Source organism: Pelodiscus sinensis, chromosome 18 (genome assembly GCF_052426305.1).
Source record: "Pelodiscus sinensis isolate ZL-2025 chromosome 18, ASM5242630v1, whole genome shotgun sequence".
NCBI classification, from domain to species: domain Eukaryota; kingdom Metazoa; phylum Chordata; order Testudines; family Trionychidae; genus Pelodiscus; species Pelodiscus sinensis.
In genome coordinates, this window is record NC_143069.1 from 4,341,345 (window position 1) to 4,361,292 (window position 19,948).

Below are 19,948 nucleotides of genomic sequence, written 5' to 3' on the forward strand. Positions count from 1 at the left end.
GTGGCCAATCTAGACGCGCTTTCCCACACAAAAGCCCCGATCACCATTTTTGCCATGGGGGCTTTTTTGCGCAAAACAAATCTGAGCTGTCTACACTGGCCCTTTTGCGGAAAAGCTTTGCGCAAAAGGGACTTTTGCCCGAACAGGAGCAGCATAGTATTTCCGCAAGAAGCACTGATTTCAGACAGTAGGAAGTCAGTGCTTTTGCGGAAATTCAAGCGGCCAGTGTGGACAGCTGGCAAGTTTTTCCGCAAAAGCAGCTGATTTTGCGGAAAAACTTGCCAGTCTAGACACAGCCCATCAGTCCCCCTGCTTTGTGACCCCCTTTTCACCCCTAGGCCGGATCTGGGCAACACTGGGTGAGTCTTCCAGTTTCACTATATAAACTGGGGGCCAGGAAGGAGACCAGCTGGGAAAGAAAGGACAAGAGGAAGAGGAGGAGAACTCAGAGTAAGACACAGCCCAAACTCAGAGCTGCTAGAACACTCTTCCAGAAGTGCAGTGGCCAGAGCCCGAAGGAGACCCACCTTGCCTGGCCACCCAGAGCAGTCTGCCTGCATGGCCAGGATGCGTGAGCATAGCAGTGTGCGCTTAGCGCGTGTGTTCTGCTTGGGGATTGCTACCCAACAGATGTTAGCGATGTCACTGAGTAAGGCACTTTCCTTGGGAAAAGGCCTGGCAAAGCCACCTGGAATTAACCAGGTTCCTCCCAGAGCTCTAGGAACTGGGTAAGGATGGAGGCATCTAAATTAAACAGGTTGTGCCTTGAATCCACAGAAGGGCAAAGGTGAGGTACCCGGAGAGGGTCACAGAAGTGTCCATACCCAACTCTGATATCGGGCTACGTCTTAGAGGTGAGCTTTCTTCTCCTTTTCCTTTCTTTCCTAGCCGGTCTCCTTGATTAGGAGGAGTTTTCGAACAGACAGACAGACTCACAGACAAACTCTTTCAAATATGTAGTAGATTATTATCCTTAACCTTTCTGGCCATGTATGCTTTTAGCTTCCCTTATCAATTGTCTTCATTTATTTTTTTCTCACATGAAGTCATTAGGGAAGTGAATGGTTAGGTTAACCAGTAAGCATCACCCTTACTGGGTACCAGCTATGGTTAACTGGTGGGGGCTGGAGCAGCCCCCCGTATGCCGTGGTTAGGGGGCTGTTCCATCCCACCTGCCCCTGCTTAAGTGTTTAACTGGTTAAACATAACATTTAACTGATTAAACTGGATTTTACATCCCTTCTTCTTGCACCCCAATTTCTGTAGTGAAACCTGAGTCCTGCTTAGCTCTTCCTTAGCTAACCATTTCCTTAAAGTATTAGGTCATCAGGGAAACTTCTAGAGAAGCATCACCACTGACAAGCAGAGACTGGGGAGGAGGCTCTACCTGTCCTGAGAAACACCAGTTCTGCTGCTATCTTTGAAGGAGCCCATGTGCTGACATTTCCCTGGCTACTTGCTGTCCAATTCACTCACTCACTGCCCTGGACAGAAGCCAACCTCTTCCTCCACCTGTGAGGACAAGGATTCCTCTTCTACACCCCTCCTGGGTGATGTGAGGCAGTCATGTTGGGGCTGGGAATTAGTGCATTCACCCACCCACCCACCCACACACACCCCACTCTGCAACAGTTAAGCCAGGTCAGAGGCTATGTAACTATCCTGATGTGGATTTGAACCTGGGCCCTCTGGAGCTCAGTAGAGAAGCCTCTACCTGCTGAGCTATAAGCTAGCTGGTGCTGTAAGTTCCCTTGCTCTTAGCTGTTGCTGTGCCCTCAGTGCCCACTAGGTGTGTGGGTTACAGCTGCACCCAGACTGCACGAGGGGATGAGCATCAGACCCACCGGTGAGCTGATCCCCAGCTGGGCCAACAGGATGCGGCAGAGTGGGACGAGGCCACGCCCCATTGCAAGGTGGGAAACAAAACGTGCCCCTGGGGCGGGGGGGGGGGGGGAGAGGTCCCAGCCAGGAGATGAGCTCACAGTATCGGCCCCGGAAGAGAGGCTGGCAGCTCCCCAGAGGGACTAGGCAGGGAGTCGGGCTCCCCTCCCTTTCCTGCACATCTGGGCCAACCCCTATCCCGCACATCTGGGCCCACCCCTGGCATGAAGGGGAAAGGCAGGAAAACAGCCAGAAGGGGAACAGCTCATTCCTCTCCTGGTTTGTTTCCATGGCAACCACGGGAGTGGGGAGAGGACCCCATCTGTCCCCACTCTCTGGGGGAGGGACTGTCTCCTACTCGGGGTCAGGGCAGGGCCTGGCATGTCGGGGTCTGGCTCTGGTCTCGGTCGGGGTCAGGGCAGCGCCTGGCATGTCGGGGTCTGGCTCTGGTCTCGGTCGGGGTCAGGGTAGCGCCTGGCATGTCGGGGCTCTGGTCTCGGTCGGGGTCAGGGCAGCGCCTGGCATGTCGGGGTCTGACTCTGGTCTCGGTCGGGGTCAGGACAGCGCCTGGCATGTCGGGGCTCTGGTCTCGGTCGGGGTCAGGGCAGCGCCTGGCATGTCGGGGTCTGACTCTGGTCTCGGTCGGGGTCAGGACAGCGCCTGGCATGTCGGGGTCTGACTCTGGTCTCGGTCGGGGTCAGGGCAGCGCCTGGCATGTCGGGGTCTGACTCTGGTCTCGGTCGGGGTCAGGACAGCGCCTGGCATGTCGGGGCTCTGGTCTCGGTCGGGGTCAGGGCAGCGCCTGGCATGTCGGGGTCTGACTCTGGTCTCGGTCGGGGTCAGGACAGCGCCTGGCATGTCGGGGCCCTGGTCTCGGTCGGGGTCAGGGTAGCGCCTGGCATGTCGGGGCCCTGGTCTCGGTCGGGGTCAGGGTAGCGCCTGGCATGTCGGGGTCTGACTCTGGTCTCGGTCGGGGTCAGGGCAGCGCCTGGCATGTCGGGGCCCTGGTCTCGGTCGGGGTCAGGGTAGCGCCTGGCATGTCGGGGTCTGACTCTGGTCTCGGTCGGGGTCAGGGCAGGGCCTGGCATGTCGGGGCCCTGGTCTCGGTCGGGGTCAGGGCAGGGCCTGGCATGTCGGGGCCCTGGTCTCGGTCGGGGTCAGGGTAGCGCCTGGCATGTCGGGGCCCTGGTCTCGGTTGGGGTCAGGACAGCGCCTGGCATGTCGGGGCCCTGGTCTCGGTCGGGGTCAGGGCAGCGCCTGGCATGTCGGGGCCCTGGTCTCGGTCGGGGTCAGGGCAGCGCCTGGCATGTCGGGGCCCTGGTCTCGGTCGGGGTCAGGGCAGCGCCTGGCATGTCGGGGCCCTGGTCTCGGTCGGGGTCAGGGCAGCGCCTGGCATGTCGGGGCCCTGGTCTCGGTCGGGGTCAGGGTAGGGCCTGGCATGTCGGGGCCCTGGTCTCGGTCGGGGTCAGGGCAGCGCCTGGCATGTCGGGGCCCTGGTCTCGGTCGGGGTCAGGGCAGCGCCTGGCATGTCGGGGCCCTGGTCTCGGTCGGGGTCAGGGCAGCGCCTGGCATGTCGGGGCCCTGGTCTCGGTCGGGGTCAGGGCAGCGCCTGGCATGTCGGGGCCCTGGTCTCGGTCGGGGTCAGGGCAGCGCCTGGCATGTCGGGGCCCTGGTCTCGGTCGGGGTCAGGGCAGCGCCTGGCATGTCGGGGCCCTGGTCTCGGTCGGGGTCAGGGCAGCGCCTGGCATGTCGGGGCCCTGGTCTCGGTCGGGGTCAGGGCAGCGCCTGGCATGTCGGGGCCCTGGTCTCGGTCGGGGTCAGGGCAGCGCCTGGCATGTCGGGGCCCTGGTCTCGGTCGGGGTCAGGGCAGCGCCTGGCATGTCGGGGCCCTGGTCTCGGTCGGGGTCAGGGCAGCGCCTGGCATGTCGGGGCCCTGGTCTCGGTCGGGGTCAGGGCAGGGCCTGGCATGTCGGGGCCCTGGTCTCGGTCGGGGTCAGGGCAGCGCCTGGCATGTCGGGGCCCTGGTCTCAGACGAGTCCTCTGCCTCCTCCCATAACACTGGAAGCCAACGGCCCCACGCCCGGCTCGCTCTGTGCGGCCCTGCGGTTGCTGGCTGGGCTCCAGGACATTCCTGCGGAGACTTGAGCTCACGGAGACAGCTCCACGTGTGAAACCAGACAGCGCCGCTGCCCCCGCAGGAGCCTGGAGACCCGCAGCCCCTGACAGGCAGCGACCGGACGGCGCTGCTGAGAGATGTGCTGCAGCCTTCCCACGGGGGTGCCGCCTGCGACGTGCCCGGCCTGTGCCGAACCTGCTCCCTGGGTAAATAGATGCCTCTGGGCTAGCGGCTCTCTGCCGGGTTGGGGCTGCAAAGACCCAAGTGGCTTCGGAGCTCCCTGGCTGACAGACTCTTCCTCCAGGCCCCCTCCCATGCCGGAGCCCCGTGGGGTGAAAGCGGCTGGCCGGGTGTTCTCCATGAGGGACAGCTTGGCTGTACTGTCCTCCCAGGGCAGGGTAGCAGGCCCCAAGCCCTGCCCCCCAATCCACCCCAGCACCTCGCCCGTCCCAGCATCTCTGGCTGCCGTGCCAGCTCTCCCTCCCGGCAGCAGCGCTGCGACGGACGGCACGGCCTGCCGTCCCCGGCACAGGCAGGACAGTCTGCGGGGATCTCCTGGAGTTCTGGGAGGTGGGTGGGAGGCCTGCCCTGGCTGGGGTGGAGGGGGGAGCGGGTAGCCCCAGCCAGGAGGGTGGGGACGAGTGGCCTTGGATACCTCCCCACGCGTCAGCAGCTCCACCCGCTACATGAGCCCCCGTCGGTCGCCTCTTCTCCCCGTGCAGGTCTGGAGCAGGCAGACTGGAGGGGGAGCACACGGAGCACTGAGTGCAGCGGAGAGCTGGCTGCGTTTGGGACTGAAATCCCCCAGCAGGGCTGGAAAGGAGGAGCAGGAGACCCTGGGCTACTGCGTGAGTGAGAGAGCATCCTGGGCAGGGAGTGCGGGGGGTGGGAGGGGGGGGGAAGGCACTTGCAAAGGAGGAGACTATATCACAGGCTGAGTGGCCCTTTAAGGGGAGATGATCTCAGCCCCTCCCCGGACCTCTCCGCTCTCTCCGAACTGAGGCTGTGGGGCTAGGAGCCTGGGGGTATCCAGGAGGGCAGCTGGCTAAGGCAGGCAGGGGCAAGGGTGTGCTCGCAAGAGTCCTGGAGGGGCTGCGAGGGGAGGAAAACGCCTCTGGGAACGGCAGACAAAATTACTTGGGTTTGACACTTTTGCTCATGGTTCAGTTCACCCAAAAAATAGCGCTCTGAGGCCAGCCTGCCCTCACCCAGGGCAGAGAGACAGCCGGCAGCAACAAAATGACATACCTTGTCCCCTGCCGTGAGCATTGCTTATTATTAGGTCTATTACGGTAGTGCCCGGGGACCCAGGTCATGGCCCAGCAAGCCACTGTGCTAGGCCCAGTGCATTTGGAGAGCTTTTCTGTGTATTACGGTAGCCCACGGGCAATGGGGCATTGTTATAACGGAGCACAGTTGTCGAAAGCAGGAGAAGTCCTAGTAACTTATGATGAAAAGCCAGTGGGAAGAGCTGTGCCAAGGAGACAGAAAGCCAGAACTGGCCGACACAAACCAGCTCCTGTTAGAACTCCGGGACTGGGTTAAGTTTGTTCCTGATGAACAAGAACATGTAAGTCCCGGAAACCAATGGACCTAATTCAGTGAGTCAGAAATTCTGCCCCACTGTGAGTCCCTGGTGGGACTTTGGGATCCTTAAGAGACTTTGGGGGCATGTCTACGCGACCAAATTTTGTCGACAAAACTTATGTCGATGCACAGAAGTCGACAAAACAAAAGTCGCCGGAGGGCGTTCACACTTGTTCCTTCTGTGAACAGGTCACATCCAAGTTGTGGGGGAGGGAGAGTGCCATCATTGACAGTGTGAGCAAGGCATTGTGAGTATGTATCCCACTGTGCAGTGTTGTGGGGAGGCAGAGCGGATCCCTACGCATCTTGGGTTTCCCTCTGAGTTCTTCCCCCGCTGCTGGGAGAGGTCTTAGTGGCTCGGTGAACTTTCCAGAGCAGCGCAGCATCTGTCCCCCTCCCCCTGCGACAGCCATCTGCCTGCTGCTGTGTTCCTAGGGCAGGCCAGATCAGGAGCATGCCAGTGATTTGCTCTGTTTTGTTTGTTCCCCAAAGGGAGCAGCTCACTTAGCTGCCAGACACTTCTTGGAAGTTTGAAAGGGGAGGGGCACATGCTTGCAGGGCAGCAGAGATCACAGAACACTGAGTAGAGTCATCAGGGCAGGCATGGTGGGATGCTGGTGGAAGCCGGTTCTGTCAACAAAACAGACAACAGGGTTTACACTGGCTCTTTGTCGACAGTACAGAGCGGGGAAAAGAAAAGAAAAAGTCTCTGGTAGGGGTGGAAGTTTGTTTGTTGCCGAAACCCGTGGTTTTCCCCACAAAAGTCGCAGGTCAGTGTGTGCGCTCTGGCTGTTTTGTCACCAGAAGGCAGATTTTTGTTGACAAAACTTGGTAGTGTAGCCAGACCCTAAGAAAGCACAGGTGGAAGCTGCTGGAATGAGCAAGAAGGGACCCAATCTACCCCCCTGTCAAGGTGTCGCATTTGTTGGGTCTAAACCAGCCAAAACAGACGGCTCCTGCGTCTGTTTGGAAACCTCCAGCGAAGGAGCTTCCAAAGTCTCCTGAGGCATCTGTTCCCTTCTGCTGCTCTTCTTACGGTTAGGAAGTTTGGCCTGAGATTTAATTTAAATTCGCCCTGCTGGAGTTTGAACCCCCTGCCTCTTGTCCTGCCCTCTGCCACGAGAGAAAACAACTTTTTGCCAACTTTTATTTACAACAGCCTTTGGAGCAGTCGAACACCAGACCAGCAGCTGCCCCCACCATGGTTCCTGGGACCCCGGACTTTTGTCACCCTGAGTTCCAACATATTTGAAACAGACCAGGCCAGAGAGAAGGATCCAGATGACACTGTGACCCCTGTTGGCCCCGGATGAAGCCTACACGCAACTTGAGATGACATGGAATGAAACAGTAGCTCTGGCTCATTTCCACTAACTTCTCTTTTCCCACATGAGAGTTATCTTGAGTATCATCCAAGAGACTGACAAGACAGGTTAAATAAAGTCTTTTATTGGACCGACAGAAACTGTGAGCTCATCCACGTTTTTCTCTCGAATCCTGGCACGAGCAAGTCACAACACGGCTGCGAACACTGGAAGAGGATTTCAAATGAGGGAATATTTCCTTCTAAAGCTCTCTCCCACTCACGGGAACTAGGGACGGCGTTCAAACGAAACCGAAGTCCATACTTGACGTGGCAAATGCTGCAGCTTGTTTTCCTCCTTTTCTTTATCTTCAATACACGGTTACAAGGCTTTTGAACGGCATGAGGCGAAGCAGGTGCAAACGGATGTCTACTCAGCTCTGCACCTTGTTGCAAACTGTTTAATGCTGGATAGTCACTGGTTGTGTCAATTCCCTTGGCCCATATAGTCCATCGAAAGTAATACAACCGTGTTGTGCATTCGCATGGCTGCTAAGCTGGTGATTTCCACCAGTGAAAGCAAAGTCACTTTGGCTTTTCAAATGGTATGTTTTGGAAATTTCGCATGGGCATTGTATTAATACAGAAAATCCACGCTGAGAAACCCGAGCACAGTGTAACCTGGTACAGCACGGAAGTGCTGGTCCCTACATGACGATACTGACAGACACTTTTAAAAAATGATTACTGATAGAAACGTAGCTGTATTAGTCTGGTCTAGCTGAAACAAAGAACAGGACTATGTAGCACTTTAAAGACTAACGAGATGGTTTATTAGGTGACGAAAGCTCCTTGCCTAATAAACCATCTTGTTAGTCTTTAAAGTGCTACATAGTCCTGTTCTTTGTTTTAAAAAATGATTGACAGCCGAAATTGTTCAGTTTACAAGAGAACACATGTCCAAAGGGATCCTCTTCATCACTGTAAACACAAAACAAACTCCTTGTGAGGCAAGATCATGCAATCATGCAATTAACGTAAAAGTTGGGGTTATTTTAGGCAATAATCTACTAGCCCAGGGAAATTTGGAGTCATTACGTTTCTGCTTAAAGCAAACTATTGTTTTACTGCAAATATCTGTATACCACCTATATCAGCATACAGATATACACCAACCAGCAGGGCTGGCAGCCACCGCAGGCCTGGGAGAGCCAGCTGCATGCTCCTAGAAGGGGCAGAGCCTCAGGGGATGGGCCAAGGGCAGTCAGCCCTTAGGGGCCACCCAGAGTGTGACTCTGGGCCCTTCCTTCCAAGTCCTCAGAGTTCTGTGGAGCAGTGCTCCAGGGCGAATTTGCCCTGCTTCCCCCTAAATTAAGGGAGATTGTGCCTGCTTCCCCCTAAATTAAGGGAGATTGTGTATCTCCTAGAACTGGAAGGGACCTTGAAAGGTCATCAAGTCTAGTCCACTGCTTTCACAGCAGGACCAAGTCCCATCCCTGACAAATTTTTGCCCTAAATAGCCTCCACAGGGATTGAACTCACAACCCTGGGTTTGGCAGGCCAATGCTCAAACTACACCACTGAGCTATCCCTCCCCTCTCATCCCTGTGGGTGGGCCTGACACGCACGCACCCTTAGGGCACATGACAACTCATTTGGCCAGGCTTCCTCACACTTTCCATTGACACACAGTAAAATTGTAGGGTGAGCACTGTCCAAGTCTGGAGAAACCGGGCCCAGTGTCAACTGAATTGTCCCAGGCTGCCAAAAGACCATGGATGAGCTGGCTAAGTCTTGGCAAATGTTTGCTGGTGCTTTTCCAAAACCTGCCGTTGGCTACATTGCCGGCTTTTGCCAGCAGGGAGTATGCAAATGAAGTGGTGATTAGCATTTTGTCATGCTTAATTTGCATAATCTATTCGAGCCGGTTTTGTGCAAAAACAAGCCGTGTGGGTTTTCTTTTTGCTCAAGATCCTTATGCCTCTCCCGGCAAAATGATCTGGACAAATTGGAGAAATGGTCGGAGGGAAACAGGATGACATTTAATAAGGACAAATGCAAAGTGCTCCACTTAGGGAGGAACAATCCGTTTCACACATACAGAATGGGAAGCGACTGTCTAGGAAGGAGTCCGGCAGAAAGGGATCTAGGGGTTATAGTGGACCACAAGCTGAATATGAGGCAGCAGTGTGATGCTGTGGCAAAAAAAGCAAACAGGATTCTGGGCTGCATGAACAGGTGTGTTGTGAGCAAGACACGAGGAGTCATTCTTCCGCTCCACTCTGCACTGGTCAGGCCTCAGTTGGAGTATTGTGTCCAGTTCTGGGCACCACATTTCAAGAAGGATGTGGAGAAATTGGAGAAGGTCCAGAGACGAGCGACAAGAACGATGAAAGGTCTAGAGAACATGAGCTATGAAGGAAGGCTGAAAGAATTGGGTTTGTTTAGCTTAGGAAAGAGAAGATTGAGGGGGGACATGAGAGCGGTTTTCAGGTATCTAAAAGGGTGTCCTGAGGGGGAGGGAGAAAACGTGTTCGTCTTGGCCTCTGAGGATAGAACAAGAAGCAATGGGCTTAAACTGCAGCAAGGGAGGTTTAGGTTGGACATTAGGAAAAAGTTCCTAACTGTCAGGGTGGTCAAACACTGGAATAAATTGCCCAGGGAGGTTGTGGAATCCCCATCTCTGGAGATATTTAAGAGTAGGTTGGATAAATGTCTATCAGGGATGGTCTGGACAGTATTTGGCCCTGCCATGAGGGCAGGGGACTGGACTCGACCTCTCGAGGTCCCTTCCAGTCCTAGTATTCTATGATACGTCTGTTGGTAACATCGCTTAGGATTCAAACTGAAGTCATCTCTGAACAAGCGGGGTTGCTCCTGCTTGGGTAAAAATGCAATCTGCCCAAAGCAATTGGCTCGGCCATAAAGCATGTAGCCTGGCGTGGTCAAAGGAACCTCCATGGGCCGAATTCGACCCACCAAGCCGGTAGATCCGGCCCACGGCTGCCCTGCAGCGGCCCCGCCCCCAGGCCAATCGAGACTTCGGGACGGGGAAGTTGCCGAAGTCTCCGCCCCCTGATAGGGCGCACAGCATCAGAGGGGAACTACCAGCAGGAGGCGAGATACTTTGCGTATTCCCCTTCCCGCCGGCCCTGATTGGCCTGCGGGAAGGGAGCGTGCACAAGGTCTCCTCCCGCTGCGGTGCCTAGAGGGACCCGCTGGCTGTTTTAAAACAGCTGGTGATTCTCTCTAGGCACCGGGGCGGGGAGGGAAAGACTTTATGTGCTCCTTCACCCCCCAGGCCAATCAGGAGCAGTCTCCTGGCCCCGCCCCTTCTGCACGAGGCCCCGCCCCTTCCAGGGCCACTTCAGAAATGTGTGAAGTGGCCCCCTTCCAAAAATGATTGCCCACCCCTGATGTAGCCCCTTTAAAAGGCCATGTCCATGTTCCGAACCACAACGCCCTTTCAGGGTCCTACAGGTTGCATTGCTCCTCACGTAAGCCAGTGCTTCTGACAAGTCCATTTTGTGTTGTACCAGGGTTTGTGCAACAGCGGGTGTCATTTTTTTCCCCATCGGTGTGTGGAATAAATTTTGTTCTGTGCACAGAGGCATGTGTGGATGTGCACCACCAGTAGCAACACATGCTGCCAGCTGTGGGAAGCGGTGGGCACTTTACTAGTCAGCATTGGACTGTCTCCTGGGTGGCCGCCTAAGTCCTCAGCTTACGGGGAGCACTGCTGTGGGGTAGCGAACGTGTTCTCACTCCAGTTTCTATGAGACTGGAAGCAGCAGCAGCCTAGAGGGTCAGTTTTTCTGCAGCCTGTGCCCGGCGTTGTGCTGCCTTTCCCCTGCATTTCTGCTTTTCCTTCCGTCGTGCATGCACCCCGGGAATTGCCCGCTGGGCTTCACCGCTGTCCCATCTCGCTTGCTGACTTTCGTGTTCCTCCACCTCCCCCCCGCTTGCTGCAGCATGACGTGATCCTTACCTGTCGCTGCCTGTGCAGCCCGTTTTCACACCGTCGAGCCGGAGGCTGTGTACGGTAACTTCTCTCCACCCACACGGAGCACGTCTCTGCTGAGGCCGCTAGCCCGTCCTCGGGCGGAAGCTCTGGGAAGAAGCAGCGTGAAGCGTGGGACACTGGCGAGGCTCCAGCAGTGAGGGAACCGCTCTGAGCCGGCAGGCGGCTGGGACACGGTCCAGAGAAGGGACCTCGAGCCAGCTGTGTACGGGACAGGGCAGGCGCCAGCTGGATGCAGGGGGCTGGATGCACGTGGGCCCACAGCCAGGTTGGGGATCAAATCGCAGGATGCTGGGGCAGCAGGGATGCTGGAACAGAGGAGACCGGGGATGGGGCTTCTGGGATCGGGGGATGCAGGGGTAGAGTTTCTGGGGGAAGGGGAGGTGCACAGGTGGGACCTCCGGGGTAGAATGGACATGGGGGGAAGGGGCAGTTTGAAGGCAGGAACTTGAGGGAAGAGGCAGCAAGAAGCTCCCACTTCTAGGGAGCTACCATCGCCCCAGTAGAACAGGATGGTTTAGCCTGGGGGGGGAGAGAATTTTAATGGGGAGGGGCCACCTCCAGAATTCAGTAAGTGGTCAAGGGCTGCACTTTTCCCTGATATTAATGGAGGTTGGATACAGAAGGGAGCTTGGGGTCAGGGATTGGGGTGCAGGAGAGATTGTGGGATCTGGAGGGGGTATGGGTGCAGGAGGGGGTTGTGACCCGGGCAGGAGACTGGTGCAGAAGAGAGTGCAGGGTCTGGGAGGGGGTATGGGTGCAGGAGGAGGTTGTGACCTGGGGCAGGGGTGCAGAAGGGCAGTACAGGGTCTGGGAGGGGGTATGGGTGCAGGAGGAGGTTGTGACCTGGGGCAGGGGTGCAGAAGGGAGTGCAGGGTCTGGGAGGGGGTATGGGTGCAGGAGGAGGTTGTGACCTGGGGCAGGGGTGCAGAAGGGAGTGCAGGGTCTGGGAGGGGGTATGGGTGCAGGAGGGGGTTGTGACCTGGGGCAGGGGTGCAGAAGGGAGTGCAGGGTCTGGGAGGGGGTATGGGTGCAGGAGGAGGTTGTGACCTGGGGCAGGGGTGCAGAAGGGAGTGCAGGGTCTGGGAGGGGGTATGGGTGCAGGAGGGGGTTGTGACCTGGGGCAGGGGTGCAGAAGGGAGTGCAGGGTCTGGGAGGGGGTATGGGTGCAGGAGGAGGTTGTGACCTGGGGCAGGGGTGCAGAAGGGCAGTGCAGGGTCCGGGAGGGGGTATGGGTGCAGGAGGGGGTTGTGACCTGGGGCAGGGGTGCAGAAGGGCAGTGCAGGGTCCGGGAGGGGGTATGGGTGCAGGAGGGGGTTGTGACCTGGGGCAGGGGTGCAGAAGGGAGTGCAGGGTCTGGGAGGGGGTATGGGTGCAGGAGGAGGTTGTGACCTGGGGCAGGGGTGCAGAAGGGAGTGCAGGGTCTGGGAGGGGGTATGGGTGCAGGAGGAGGTTGTGACCTGGGGCATGGGATTGGGGAGCAAGGTCTGGGAGGGGATTGTGACCTAGGGGAGGGATGCAGAAGGGGGTTCCGGCGATTGGGGTGCGGGGTCTGGGAGGAGCGTGTGGCCTGGAGGAGGGGTATAGGAGTGGGTGCAGGGCCCGGGAGGGGAGTCATGGCCTGCAGCAGAAGTGCAGGAAGGGATTGGGGTGCAGGGTCTGGGTGCAAGAGACCTGGGTAAGGGTGCAGGAGGGGGACAGAGGGTTGGGGGAAGAGCGGGGCTGGGGTGCCAGAGGCAGGGTCTGTCTGGGAGGCGTTTACCTGAACATCTCCCAGCAGGATTCTTGGCCAGGCTCCCTGCCTTCCACCCCCCTGCACACCGCTCAAAGCCACGGTGGGGGCCATGTGCTGCTCTGAACGCTGCGGGCCCGGAGGGGTAGGGATACTTCGTGCACCCCTGGCCTGCAAACAGGCAACTCCCATTGGCTGGTGATCAGATGCTAACTTTGTTTTAAACAAACTTCCACTTTGTTCCCACGTTGTCTGAACCTTAAAGAGTTCTTAATCCTGGCATAATTTTAAGCTGGTTCCTTTTAATTACATTACTCTCTGGAATGACGACCTTTGCCTTTCAGATCTCTCCGCATCCGCAGTAGAAAAACTGGCGTGTAACAGGTACAATGTGATGGGAGGGGAGAGGAATGTAAGGCCAGGGTGACACCCCTCAGGGTATAGTCAACCTGTGGAACTCCTTGCCAGAGGAGGCTGTGAAGGCTAGAACTATAACACAGTTTAAAGAGAAGCTAGATAAATTCATGGAGATTAGGTCCATAAAAGGCTATTAGCCAGGGGAAAAAATGGTGTCCCTGGCCTCTGTCTGTCAGAGGCTGGAGATGGATGGCAGGAGACAAATCGCTTGATCGTTGTCTTCAGTCCATCCCCTCCGGGGCACTTGGTGCTGGCCACTGTCGGCAGACAGGCTACTGGGCTAAATGGACCTTTGGTCTGACCCAGTTTGGCCGTTCTTATGTTCTGGACTCTGTGACCGCTGGGTTCCCTTAAACCAGTGGTCCCCAACGTTTTGGGGCTGCCAGGCACCCAGGGGCAGGGCCACGGCCACCCATACACTGCGTGCCCAGTGCCGGTGCCACCCATGCGCTGCACTCCCGGGGTCAGCGCCGCTCCTGTGCCGCATGCCCAGGAGCCAGCATCACCCATGCGCTGCGCGCCTGGGGACGGCGCCGCTCCTGCGCTGCGTGCCCAGGGGTGGGGACACCCATATGCCACGTGCCTGGGGCTGGCACAGCCCATGAACTGTGTGCCTGGGAGCGAGGCTGGCCCTGATCACTCGGCGGGAGCACAGAAATGGCCCGGCGGGCGCTGCGTTGAGGACCACTGCTAAACTCTTCAGCCTCACAATTCTATGCTAGCGACAAGCCGCAAACCCCTCCAGGTGCCGCGGTTGCTTGGCGATCAACATGTCCCCCTCCCACCAACACACACCCAGCTGAGTTGCATGAGCTCTCTAAACCATTTGTGGATTATACAGAGAGACTCCGGCCAACCCCCCCCCCCCCCAAGCTTTGCACCCCAGGGATGTACCGTCTTGCACTACTCAAGCCTCGGACAATGCCAGCTCGTTAATTAGCTCGTCAAAGGAGAGTGGACATGGCAGCAGCAGCTGTGCAGAAGGAAGGACGGCCAGGCACGGTGTTACCACCCTTATTTCTGCCCGGCTGCTGGCAGGCGTTGCTTTCAGAGCTGGGCGCCCGACACACATTCCAGCCACCGCTCTCCATCCGCCCAGTTCTGACGGCAGAAGTAAGGGCGGCAATACCGGGACCCTGCTAACATAACTTTGTGATCCCCTGTCGCCAAAACCTGCCTTTTGTCAACAATAGAGAGAGCCCCTACAAACAATGTGACTTTTGTTGGGAAAAACAGCCAGCTTTGGTGACAAAAAACTTCCCCCTCTGCAAGAGGCTTTTGTCTTTTTCCCTTCCCTTTATTGTCGACAAAGAGCCAGTGGGGACTTCGTTTTGTCCAGAGAAATGGTTTCCTCCAGTATCCCACTATGCCTGGTGGCTGTGCTCAGTGTTCTGTGATCTCTGCTGCCCTGCAGGCATTGGCCTCTCGCCTTTCACAGCTCCATGCAGTATCTGGCAGCTGAGTGAGCGACTCCCTTTGGGGAACAAAGAACAAATCATTGGAGTGCTTCTGTCCTTCCCTGCACTAGAAATACAGCAGCTGTGACTACAGCAGGAGGGAGGGAGGGAGACTGTTGTACTGCATGGAAATCTCAGAGCTACAAGAGAATCCCAAGAATGCAGGGATCAGCTCTGCCTTCCCGTAACACTGTACTGTGGGATGCTCAATGTGTGCAGGCTTTGGGGTGAGATCATCCCCTGCCGGCAGGGCAGTGGGGTTCAGTGGACCCCCTCAATCCAGCTAGTCGACCCCCCCAGGGCCAGATTCCCCGGGCCAGGGGGCCAGTGGGTTGGGTGTGATCACCCCCTCTCTGACGAGCCAGGGGGATTCAGTGAACCCGCTGTCCGTCCTACTTCCGCGGCCAGTGGGCCCAGGACCTAGAGTTAGTCTTAGACCCCTCCACGGGGCTAGTCCCTCCGACCTTGCCTGTCTGGCTTGCCAGCAACAACGCGCACTGTCGTATAGCAAGGCGTGTGGCTGTGGGTAAGAAGGGGGAGGGGGACCCGGGCCCACCCTCTCCACTGGGTCCCAGGAGGGGTTTTTTATGCCCTCAACACGTCTGCCCATGGGCGCCACCAAGGCCCTGCCCCGGGCTGCTTCCTCCCCTCTAGGGGCGCCCTGGGCCCGCCCCCTAGTGCCCCTGCGCCTACCGTGGTTCTGATGGTTGGTGTCTGGGGGACCTCTTGGTTGTCCGTCACTCCCGTTGCATTCCGCGGAGGCTATCCTGGGCTGCTTGGAGTCCGGGACGCGCCGCTTGCCTCCGGCGAGGGGCCGCTTTCGGCGAGGGCTCGCCATCTGTCGGTTGTGGGGGGTCGTTCCTGGTGGCCTCTAGACCCTGGTCCACCATCCGGCGCTGTGGTGGCTCCCCCACCCCCATGCCGATGGCGAGCCATTTTAAAATGGCTCACCGGCCGTGACGTCATCCGGAGGGCCTGCCCATCCGGTGACGTGGGGCGCTCCTCTGCCGCGTCCGGGCAGTCACTCTCCGCTCCTCTTGGCGGCACGGCCAGGGCAGGGGTGGTGTTTCCCCGGCCGCACAGGTGCGGAGGCAGATTCCGGCCTCGCTGCACTGCCGTGTCGGCGCCTTGCCGCTGGGGCGCTTCCCCCGCGGCTCCGCTCGCTCCCCGCCTTCCCCGGCCATCCGAAGTGTGGGCTGAGGACAGCCCGTCACACTCACCCACACTGCTTTGTGAAGATGGCTACTGTACGGGGGTGCATAACTGACTGGACGACTGTTCTCAGAGAGTAGTTATTAACAGTTCACAATCCCGCTGGAAAGGCATAACAAGTGGGGTTCTGCAGAGGTCTGTTTTGGGACCGGTTCTGTTCAAAATCTTCATCGACGATTTAGCTGATGAGCAGGGATTGGCAACCTTTTCAAAACAAAGAGACGAATTACATCCAAATTTGGAACAAGTGGTCAACAAAGACATAAAAAGCCCATTTGCATGACTGAAAATATACAACTTAGTTGCATTGGTAATTGCCATAATGATGAATAGCAGAAATGAAACGTTGTACTACAGACTTTATTTAATGGGACTTCTGCTGCTGCATCTTTTCATAGAATCATAGAGCACTAGAACTGGAAGGGACCTCGAGATGTTGAGTCCAATCCCCTGCCCTCATGGCAGGACCCAGTACTGCCTAGACCATGCCTGATAGATGTCTAGCTAACCTGCTCTTAAATATCTCCAGAGATGGAGATTCCACTACCTCCCGAGGCAACTTATTCCAGTGTTTCACCACCCTGACAGGTAGGAAACTTTTTCTGATGTCCAACCTAAACTTTCCTTGCTGCAGTTGAAGCCCATTGCTTCTTGTCCTATCATTAGGGGTCAAGGAGAACAATTTTCCTTGCTCGCACACGTCCCTCAAATTAATCCATCATTAGCATATTTTTTGCCGAGAAAACTTGTAGTGTAGACGTAGCCAGAGACCGCTCATAGGGCAAAGTTCTGGCTGAAAAGAAGCGTGGGGCTCTGACTCAATAAATTCTCTCTTGTTGTTTGTTTTCTCCTGTGTTTGGAGAAACGGGATTTCTCTGAAGAAACCATTTACTCCATCATCAATTTCTCCACTTAGTGGAAACAACATGAATTATGCCTAGTCACTGCCATCAAAAAGCAGAAACACAGGCATTCTGTGATCAAGGGCAGAAATTGTGAGTTGGTGTTTCTATTGCGCTAAGATGACACCAATAACAGCCGTGCTCTCAGAAATCACTGTTGGCCACAGGGGAATATATGCAAGACCTAAAAGAGGAACTCGGGACTTTTCAACTGAAAATCTGGACTTGGCTGAGAAAGATGTTTTATCAGAGATACAATCTTTGTTCATGCAGCAGTTGCAGACAGACTGGAATATCCGGCCACAAATCTCCTAGTCTGGACTGACAAAACAGCTCCGGAAAGTAGCCAGCAACTTGACCATCCTTGATAAGAAGTTTATCCAGGAAATGGTGGAGACCAACATTCCCAGTAAGCTGTGTGCTTCTGCAGCCACTCAGAAAAGATTCAAATGCTGTCCGGCTGATTAGCAGAGCGTCCCCAGCTGGCAACGCGTGTTTCTGCTTGTGGTGCACATTAACACATGCCTCAGCACACACAAAAACATTATTCTGCACATGGGTGGAAAAGATTAGAGGGTGGAGACCAGAAATGTTTGGTCAGGTTGAACCCTGGAAATAGAGAAGAGCTGCAGTCAGGAACGAGGGGTTAAAATATCAGCTCCAGAAGAACATCATTTTTTGAGGAGAACAGGATCTTTCGAAAAAGTCTAGACCGCAGTTTCACTTTCGAAATAGCGTTTTTCGAAAAAACGCTGTGACGCAATTTTGCAAATGAAACACGGGAAATTCAAATCCCGGCTTCATTTGCAATTTCGACATGTCTAATTTACATCCCTCTGTTGAAAGAGGGAGGGAGCCAAAAACCGGACACTTGCATGATTTCCACAAGTTGTGTGGCCCTCTGTTATCTCTCAACTCTGGGTGCAGTATCCAGCCCGTTTGACTCACAAAAGACCGCCCTCTCCCCGCAGCCTCCACTCCGACCAAAGCCGATCAGGAGAAAGATTTTGTTTTTGTCCGCACTGCTGAGGCTTGCTGCCGAAAGCTCTCCCAGGCCTAGGGTTGCCAGGTGTCTGGTATTGACCCGGACAGTCCAGTATTTTCACCTCCTGTCCGGTTAAAAAAAAAATCAGAAAGTACCGGATACCTAAAATGTCCAGTATTTTCTGATTTTTTTCCCTGCAGAAGGCGAAAATACCAGATACCTGGCAACCCTACACACACTCAGCAACTGGGCCCAGCCCCCCTGCCCCGCCCCAGTCCCCAGACCCTTCCCGGATCCCCCTCTTAGCCCACCTTCCTCCCCACTTACCTGGTTCTGCAGGGGAGCTCTCTTCCCGCACAGAGTAAAAAAACAAGATGGCCACCAGCAAAAAATAAGTCCCAAAGGCCTTAAAGGGGCCATGCTGGTTTTTTGTTTGTTTTGTTTAATAACTGTCGGGGCCAGTGTTTTTTTGTGGGGGGAGGGAGGGTGTTCTGTATTTTTGGTTAAGCCATCTGGCAACCCTACTCCCATCACGGTAGGTAAATATCCTCCATTGGCCTGTTTACAATGGTGCTTAACAACCTGTAACCTGTCATGCCCGGGGTGTGTTTTTTCACACCCCTGAGAGAGAACGTTACGGCGCAGTAACTCGGCAGTGTAGATACTCCCTTACCAACAGCAATGAAAAGGCAGGGGAAAGTCATCCCTAAACCCCTCCCCCAGGGGTGACTGGGTTAAGAAAACACCCCTCGCCTCATTAGCATCAAGGATGGGACAGGGAAGCCCCTTCGTTAGCATACAGAATGGAGAACGGAGATTCCAAGGCAAAACCTGCCTTGAACTCTGGGAGCAGGAAAGCATGATGGGAAATATCCTCTCCAGATGCTAACGAACCCATGCCTGCACGTACCCGATCATTATCAGACCGAGTCTCGTAATAAATCCTCCACTGATATCCAAAATACTGCCGCTGCGTAACTGCAAGGTGCGCTCCCTCGAAGGAACACCGCAGGAAAGAGTAGGCGCTGTCGTCTAGCCTGAGTAACACAGCTTTGGTAGACTCCCTCAGAGCAGCAGTGCAACAAACTCACGGGTCCTGCCCATACTTGGCCCGTGTGGGGCCAGGGGGAGCCCCCTTCAGTGCGACAGCCCCGGACAGGGGATCCACTCTCTCTCGGGGTTAAGCCGCCACGGTAGAAGTGGCCATGAAGGGCTTCTACCCTTCTACCCAAGCCCCCACCACTCCTGTGGGCCCAGAGACACCCTCCCATCTTCCCTAGGACACGGTGCTTACTGGGCACCACGCCCTTATATAGTCTCTTGGGCAGGAATGTTCCAGGCCCTTCTAGACTTTTCTACCTCGGGTAAGAAAAACCACCAACACGGAGTTCTTGTTATTTTTTGGCGCCTAAAACAACAGTCTCCATTATAAACAGGGAGCCTTTCCCAGGTAACCCTGCGGTGCTTGTCATTACAAGCCAAATACAACATGAATAAACATAACGGAGGGTGAAACGTCTTATAGCACATGGTCGATTTTGCCATATTTTACTGTCTCTTCCTTAATTAGCTGTGGCACTTTTCAAGCATTGAAAACAAACCAACAAAACCAGACAGGCCAAGCAAAAGAAACTAGGGTTGCCAGGTGTCCAGTTTTGAACCAGACAGTCCAGTATTTGAGCTCTCTGTTCGGGAAACAAATTGAGAAAATAGAAATGAGAAAATAGAAATGTATTTTCTCAATAAGATGGAATGTGGATTGTGATGTCATGTCAAGTGTGTCCGGTATTTTTGTTGAAACCATCTGGCAACTCTAAAAGAAACAGATACAAGATAGAAACAAGATGAGGAGTCGTCTTTTAGGGCCATTTCTAAAACATATCCCAGAAGCAGTGGGATGATGAAGGGTTAGTGTCTGCTTGGCTGATTTGCTGCATGGATAATGAATTTCAGACTCCGGGCCTGCGACTTTCCGCAAGCAAGAGAAGCAAGGTCTCTGTTTAAACCGGGGCTCCTCTGTGCAGGAAGAGGTTATGGAGCTAAGCAGTTTGTATTTGGACGGGGATGAAAGTCAAATAGCACAGCCCCCTTGTGTTTCATGGGGCCCTGCTCTTACTTGCCAATACTGCTAGTGAAATGGAACACTTTGATCATTTTCAGTATTATTATGTCCCTTGCATCTTAATTAAGCCCTCTGCAGCCCTCAGCTAAGATCACAGACATCCCTTCCGGCAAACATCCGTCTGCTCTCTCGGTGTGGGTGGGTTATCCAGGTTTTTTTAATGGTCTAGTGGCTCATTTCAACATTTCTCAACAAGCCAAAGCCTTTGAAAAT

At 55.5% G+C, this 19,948-nt stretch overlaps 1 long non-coding RNA gene across 1 annotated transcript; it reads left to right on the forward strand.

Annotated features, from left to right (window-relative positions):
• The first annotated feature begins 3,829 nt into the window (after nt 1–3,829).
• Nucleotides 3,830–10,496, forward strand: LOC106732325 (uncharacterized). The gene is made up of 3 exons (XR_016347098.1): nt 3,830–4,203; nt 4,720–4,845; nt 6,744–10,496. It is a non-coding gene; the product is annotated as an uncharacterized LOC106732325 (long non-coding RNA).
• Nucleotides 10,497–19,948: the final 9,452 nt, after the last annotated feature.